The sequence below is a fragment of the Alligator mississippiensis genome, chromosome 8 (assembly GCF_030867095.1).
Source record: "Alligator mississippiensis isolate rAllMis1 chromosome 8, rAllMis1, whole genome shotgun sequence".
NCBI lineage: Eukaryota > Metazoa > Chordata > Crocodylia > Alligatoridae > Alligator > Alligator mississippiensis.
In genome coordinates this window covers 56,898,162-56,904,161 of record NC_081831.1, presented here as the reverse complement: position 1 = coordinate 56,904,161, position 6,000 = coordinate 56,898,162, and the positions used below count along the sequence as shown (strand labels likewise).

At 39.1% G+C, this 6,000-nt stretch overlaps 1 long non-coding RNA gene across 3 annotated transcripts in view; it reads right to left on the bottom strand.

Moving 5' to 3' along the window:
* Window positions 1-722: 722 nt before the first annotated feature.
* LOC132252225 (uncharacterized) overlaps window positions 723-6,000 on the bottom strand; it is a 49,701-nt gene continuing 44,423 nt past the window's right edge. The window contains exons 5-6 of one of the 3 annotated variants that reach the window (XR_009464126.1): window positions 3,411-3,514; window positions 723-2,603 (exon numbers count right to left, since the gene is read on the bottom strand). This is a non-coding gene — a long non-coding RNA (uncharacterized LOC132252225). The remainder of the gene's footprint in view (window positions 2,604-3,410; window positions 3,515-6,000) is intronic. The other 2 variants (XR_009464124.1, XR_009464125.1) reach the window with 2 other exon arrangements.

The following is a 6,000-nucleotide window of genomic DNA, read 5'->3' as shown; positions in this document are numbered from 1 at the left end:
AGGCAGAAGTAGAGGGTCAGGTCACCCAGGGAGAGACTCATAAGCTTAGGGCCTTACCCAGAGAGGGGAGTCTGGCCAGAAGAGTCACAGGAGGCAGAGCTCCAGGGAAGAGCCAGTCTGGGCTGTTCACAAAGGAAGGACTCTTGAGTTACAGAGGAGCTGGAAGAATCCTTGCACCCTAAGCAGCAACAGTTAAGTGCTTTGAGCCTTTCTGTCAGTGCTCCTGCTGGCCAAGGTTAACCCTCAGAGGAGGGGAGCCTTTTGTTTGGAGAGTGGACACTCATGTTTTTGGTTTGTGTTTAAAACAGGGGACCAATTGTGGCTGTAGGGGTAGAGGAGCCCACTGAGAAAGGTATGCAGGAGCACCCCAGATCCTAGGCACTGTCATTTGTAGAAGGACACTGTTGTCAGACAGCAGAGACTGGGGTGCAAGCCCAGAGCCCACAGGGTGGGACCAGGGGCACTGAGGGGCCTAGAGCCAGCAAGGGATGAGATTTGGACCTGGGGACTGGGAGCCGAGAGTCCTGGTACCGTGTACCCTGGGCGGATGGACCCAGCCAGATCAAAGTGAGCCAAGGCCAGAGTACATCAACTTAGATACGGGCTGTAATGCCCCAAACCTACCCCCACCTTGCCCTCTAGGGGCAGCCTTTCTGCATCAAGTCATTGCAGGCAAGATAGCAGGGTGGGACTCTGAGAGGCCAGAGGAGGCAACAAGGTGGGGTTCAGGTGGTGATCAGGAGGGGTCACCAGTGCTGAGTTTCAATTGATAATAAAATAGAAAACCACTTTTGGGAATACTCCTCTCTTTCATGAGTAAATCAAGAGCGTCTCCATGTACCATATGCCAAAGGATTTATACAGGGGTAAAACACTGTTATAGCTAAAAGATGAACTGATGCAAAATCTTATTTATGCATTTCTTTTATTAGAAGCAAAGGGTATTGTACTTTTTTAATTTCCCGTGCTTCAGAATTAAATATTATTCAATCCCAAATATTGCCACATGCAAAGCAGTTCATTTAAAATCAATAGGACTACTTCCAGAATAACATACTAGTTATGCTATATAAGCATGACATTCTTTGGCCTGAGCAAATAGGTCTAGCAGACTGACAAACCTGGCAAGTGTTCATCTTTCTGGAAAAATATTAAGTGGATTCTGTAGATCTGAGTCAGAAGATGTGGTGATGGGGGTGACCCAAGAAGCTATGCTGCCATGCATTCTTGAGTGGTTAGCAATAAGTTCCTGTTAATTTCAGGGTATTTGTTGGTTTGGATGGCTGTAAACAAGAACTGCCTGTTTTGCAAAGATTCCTGCCATACCCTCCCATTTGATGCTGGTTTTACCCCATTATAAAACTTTATCAATGTAATTATTCCTCATTTATGAATTTGATTGGGGGGGAGGGGAGGAGAAGAATCAGGTCACCTGAATCTAAATTGGCAGTTTTAGCCCTATCCACAAAAATAATCCATGCAAAGTGACATTTTAGTGCTCAGTTATGTAAATATATATTGATAAACACTAAATGTATTTTCAAAGTATATTTTTGTATATGGAAAAGGTTTGCTATTCTATTGCCTGTATAAATGGAAAGAGCTTCCAGATGCATCTGCATTTTAAGCACATGCTGCATTTCTCCTGTTTTTATCAGAAATTCAGACATAAAATGTTAATCCAGTTAGTAAAACTGATTAATTGGGCTGCATTGATTCTGTTTAGACTAATTATACATTTAGCTGAAGGGTTTTCCTTAGTTTGTAATTCCCTGGTTTCAAGCTGGCTTGAGAAAGGGAGAGAGACTAGAATGAAGAGCAGGGACGATGATGGTGACGTGAGCTGACTTGTTAACATTCATATCACATAAGACTCTGGCAAACCCCTTTCAATCTTTTTGCTTTTCATTAAATCACTACCTGCTTTGTAGAAGCTTGTCTCAAACGGTGATTCTCCTACATTTACATAACATAAATGCTAGCACTGTGCTAAGTATCATTGTTTGATTGACATCCATGCAGACTTCTTTAACATTATCTTTTTTTGTTAAAAATCACATCTGCCTAAAACTCTTCTGAGGGGGAGGGGAACATCAAATATGAGAGGGAGAGACTCCTGGAGCACTGTGTTTCAACAGCCAGTTCTTTGGAAAGGTACCATCAGATCTTTCTAATTTACTTTGAAGAATGCACTGGTTTAGAATGTTAATACTTTTTTTTAGAAATAAAAGTGCAGAGGTCAAATAGATGGAAAAAGAAAAGAAAAAAAAATTCAGAAAGGATCAACACATTACACCCTGTATGGTAAATCAAGTAAATTAGGCAATACAATATAGAGAATCACAGCAAAATGAAAAACTGGTTGCCTACCATCACTCTTTAGTAAAAGTAATCATAGGATATAAAATCCAGTTAGAAGCCTTCTAGTTTTGGCTTCTGCCAAAGGCAAACTTCTCCTTGTCAGCAGCATGCTGAATCCTCAGATAAAACATCCTCTTGGGTAGGCAACACACCTCTTCAGCCACTGTAAGAGACTAAAAACAGTGGCTCTTGGTCTTCCAGCAAATCCTAAGAATATCTGACAATTATTGCAGATAGTGGTCCTGTGATGGGGGAAGATAAAAACAATTGTATAAGATGAGCAACATCAAGTTATATTAATACTTTGTTCAGTTACGCTTTCTACCTCTAACAAGAAACTGAAAGTAATTGCTTCATTACGTGTCTATTGTGGACTAAATGCTTCTTTAGAAATAAGATTGTGTCTCTGCATGCAATATCAATTAAATGGATAATATTTGAAGGATGTTATTTAACAGCACAAAAGGGATACTTTCTTGTATTTTCTTCATACATATATTAGTGTCTCAAAACATAATCTTAAAACATGAGAAACTGACTGTTATATTGGTGTCATTGTATCCATGAGGACACATTATGTATTAAAGATAATTAATAACACTCTGAAAATACATTGCTTTTTTTTTTTTTTTTTTATAGTTCTGCACTGCACTGGTCTCACAGAAAAGAAAATTACCGACACAGCCTGTGATGAATTTACTATGGCTGTAGTTCGGTCACATATATTCCTGCATATTTACTTTGTGCTTTTTGCTTCAGTGTATCTATTTTCTCTTTAGTTAGCATGAAATCAAAACAAGTTAGGTCGCTGACATTTTAAGTCTATAATAGTGCCACAAAACACTCACGCTCTCTCTCTTTTGTGTGCATTTAGACTCAAGGAAATGTGTACAGTATTTTCCCCTTTTGATTGTGATAAGCTTACTGGGGAAGATTTTGCCATTTCACAAGGATTACAGCACTCTGCCCTGGTCATGTGACTGCCTGGATGTGTCATACAGAACTCCAGGCAATCCTCTGTGTCTCTTTTTGCTCTTTCCTCCTCTTACCTCTACTCACAGAATAGATTTTATGGGAATTTCCATCTGTCCTCTCTTGTTCTTATTTCTTCTGGCTGGTTTAATTTGGCTTCTTTGCCCTCTACAGGTAGCATCTAAGAGAAAGTCAAGGGAAGATGTATCTTTGTTTTTTTGTGTGCTGTTTTTGTCTTACCGCTAATGGTTGTTGTTGTAATCACATAATAAAAAGGCATGGTTAGAATACCTAATGTAGAAAGACAATGTATGAATAATAGTTTTTACTATGCTGCTTGAATGCGAGTGTCCCACCCAGAATTTAGAGGTTTTAAAATTTCTATCAGAAAAGAAATAAGCAAGCAATAAAAAGAAAAATCCTGGAAATTAAATTATAATAGCAAGTGTTTTTATGCAGTTGTATATCTGAGGCTTTTATCTGCAAAGGTATGGCATGCTAATATCATAGTTCTGGTCGTTTAAAAGACTCGCTCAGATGGGTAATAGCTGCCCACAATGCCACCAAAAGATAAACAGATGCTTAAGTCTGTCTGAAAAAGATGCCCCAGTTGCTCCTACTGAAGTCAGTGTTGAAACTTGCATGAACTTTACTTGAGGCAGAATCAGCTTTAGAAATAATAGTGGAAAAAATGTCTAAAGATCCCGGACCAGTGGTTCTCAACCATTTTAGATTCAAGGCACCCTTTGGAAAATGCCAACATTCAGCTTCTACTCATTTTTTGACTGTCAGAAAATAGAGTTATTCTTCTATTTCAAGGAGCTCAGAAAGACCACAATAGGACACAATGTTTTTGTCACTATGAATTCATATTTGAAATCTCTGAGTTTATCTTGTGAGTCATGTGTAGGTGTTTGCATACCTAACAGAGGTAATTTTGCAGAGCAGCCCATAGAGCACCTTTATAAGGATCTCACAACACCCTAGTTGAGAATCACTGTCCTGGACTATAGAAGTGCCGATATAGGGCCTGAGCCAAAGTAACTGAATTCATGAGAGTCTGTCATTTACTTTGGTGGCCACTATGAAATGAGTGCAAGTGAAATGTTGTTGAAAAGAATCTAGTATATACCTGCCATTATCCTGGTAAATAGCTAATAAAATAACTATAAAAATAGCTATAAAAAAAACGGGATGTCTGCTTCAAGATAGGTGGTTGTTAATTCATCATCATAAAAACAGATCCCACTTTACTGCATATTGTTTATTTGTATATTTTGGCTATTTGCATAATTTTCAGTAGGACAAAACATTTTCTATCTGTTCAATTAAATTTCACCCTACAGTTTGCATATGAGTTTTTAGCACATTTTGATGTATTGCATAAGCCATAACTAGAGAAAGAAAGCCAAGGAATAGTTAATCGGCTAAGATCAATAGGGCACACCCCGACAAATGCAGATGTGTGATATGTGGTGCCGCAGACCCATCTGTGGTGCCATATACCACATGCATGACACTGCACATACAGGCATTCCCTGTACTGCTACTTTGCAGTGCAGGGGCTTTTGTTGACCCCGGGAGATCCCAGTGTAAAAAAATCCCATACCTAAAAAATACCCCAGGGTGGCACATATGGCAGCAGCGCATGCCACCCAAAACCGGAACTTGGCTAGCTAGGCTCCCTGCTGCAGGAGCACCACAACTGTAGCTTCCAGAGGTCCTCAGGCTGTTGGGGCCAGCAGAGTTGCTGGCCCCAGCTTCCCCTCACCTACAAGATGTATGCCACTGCTACTTGTCCCCAGGGAAACACATTCCTGCTCATGGGGACGCACCCATAGTGAGCAGTGTGCAGAAACTGATTTCAACTCGCGACTGACAAGTTATCATAATGTTTCAAAGTATGAAACACTTTTGTAATCTAGCAAATTATTACATCTTTCTGTTATTTTAAATTAATAAGCGCATTTCCCATCTTTAAGAAATCCTTAACTATTTTTCTGTCATTAAGTGCTGTATCAGCCATCTTAGGTCTTTCATTCAGCTGCATGTTTCAGAGGAAGAGAATCAATGTAATGTGTGGAGGCTTTTTTTGTTACTTGGACAAAAATGGTCAAGTGTAAGGCACAATGGAACACAAAATGTCATTGAACAAAAATTGCCACAACTTTTAATTTAGTTCTAAGCCAGTCTTCAAGAGCTGACAAAAATATGTGGACTGCTGTGAAGTGCAATGCCACATTGATTGGAAATCATCTAACCCATTTTTGATTTTTGTCTCTCAAAATTTTTTCTAACACAATTATTATCATAGTCCACTTTTTGTACCATTGTATTTGAAAAAGGCTATGTATATAACACAAATCTACTATACCACAAAGTATAATGTCAATATAGTAAAAAAATATATGTTGCTAGGAGAACATCATTAACCAGGCTGCTTATAGGAGTAATAGGAGTCATTAAATCACAAGGAGAGGCACTAATATAATAGTATGCAGAAAACTACCAAGGCTTTTGTCTGTGTCATGAATCAGAAAACAGTTTTAAATAGCAGACACTAGCACTACTTGGGAACAATACAGCTTCAAGAATGTTTGACATCTGACTTGCTAGTTTGCACATATATATTTGCAGGCAGTTGTGGATACATCTCTGATTTGTTTT